The 1444-nt window shown below is 37.4% G+C and overlaps 1 pseudogene; it reads left to right on the top strand.

Moving 5' to 3' along the window:
• The first annotated feature begins 733 nt into the window (after positions 1–733).
• Positions 734–1194, top strand: LOC102773457 (annotated as a pseudogene).
• The last annotated feature ends 250 nt before the right edge of the window (positions 1195–1444 follow it).

Below are 1444 nucleotides of genomic sequence, written 5' to 3' on the forward strand. Positions count from 1 at the left end.
TTGTTAGCTAAATATTTGTCAAAGTTTTAGAAACTAATACTCTATCTCACTCTTCTCTTTGGAGTTGTTTCCTTCATTTTAAAATGTATGTTTTACTGGTTCTTTGAGAAAGGACATGAAATGTGTAAATTATGTTTATTTTATATCAGGAAAAATCTTTGTCCTTGATTTTATATAATATTTATTTTGTGTATAGCAATCTAGATTAATACCTCTTATACATTGCAATTAAGGGGGGTATGTAAAAAAATTAAACAAAGATGGCATAAATATTAATAAAAAGTTTAAGGTATGTGCCCTGGTTGGTGTGTTGTTGTCTGGTACACTGAAACCTGGTTGGTTCAATTTCTGGTTAGGGCACATACCTGGTTGTGCATTCAATCCCCAGTTGGGGCATGTGAGAGAGGCAACAGATCTACGTTTCTCTCACATCGATGTGTCTCTTTCTCTCAGCCAGAAACACAATTAGGATCAACTACTGTTTTATAAACAAATGAGCTTTGTCTTATCATGTGTCATGGATAAAATTCTAAAAGAAAACCTATAACATCTCTGCATCTGTCTTGATAATATGACTATGTATGTATACTACATATGTGTAATATTTTTCTGCCTGTGGATGGTATTGCTGAGTTAATTTGTGAAGAGTTCTATTTAATTGGCTTAAAGACAAAAAAAGGTCTACATCAATCAAGAATACGCAGAAACGGAAAGGAGCAGCACCAGATCCAAGATGGTGGCCAGCAGGATGCTGACGGAGCTTGAAGAAATCCACAAATGTGCAATGAAAGACTTCCATACATCCAGGTTGATGAAGCTAATTTACTGACTTGGCAAGGGCTTATTGTTCCTAACAACCCTCCATATGATAAGGGGGCCTTCAGAATCGAAATCAGCTTTCCAGCAGAATATAAATTCAAACCACCAAAGATCATATTTAAAACAATGATCTATCACCCCAACATCCATGAAAAGGGACAGGTCTGTCTGTCAGTAATTAGTGCTGAAAACTGGAAGGCAGCAACCAAAACCGACCAAGAAATCCAGTCCCTCATAGCACTGATTTACGACCCCTAGCCCGAGGACACCCTTGGGGCTGACCTAGCTGAAGAATATTCTAAGGACCATAAAAAGTCCTGCAAGAATGATGAAAAGTTTACAAATAAATATAGGGAAAAGTGACCTGTGGACTAAAAATCTGCCAGGGTTGATTCCAGTAAATGTGAGAGGAGACCCAGAGCATTGTATTCAGACACCCCACAAAGCAGGGCTCTGTGAAAAATTGACATGTGCCACCACCTGGCAGTTCCCTTGTGGCAACTACTGTGGAAACTTTCCACAGTTTTCTGAATCAAAAGTGGTCTTAGGCAAACTGTAAAGAAAGAATTAACAATTTAAGATGTTCTCATTCTGCTTTTTTTGCTTTAAAAATCACTACTTCAAT

Source organism: Myotis davidii, unplaced genomic scaffold (assembly GCF_000327345.1).
Source record: "Myotis davidii unplaced genomic scaffold, ASM32734v1 scaffold1351, whole genome shotgun sequence".
NCBI classification, from domain to species: Eukaryota; Metazoa; Chordata; class Mammalia; order Chiroptera; family Vespertilionidae; genus Myotis; species Myotis davidii.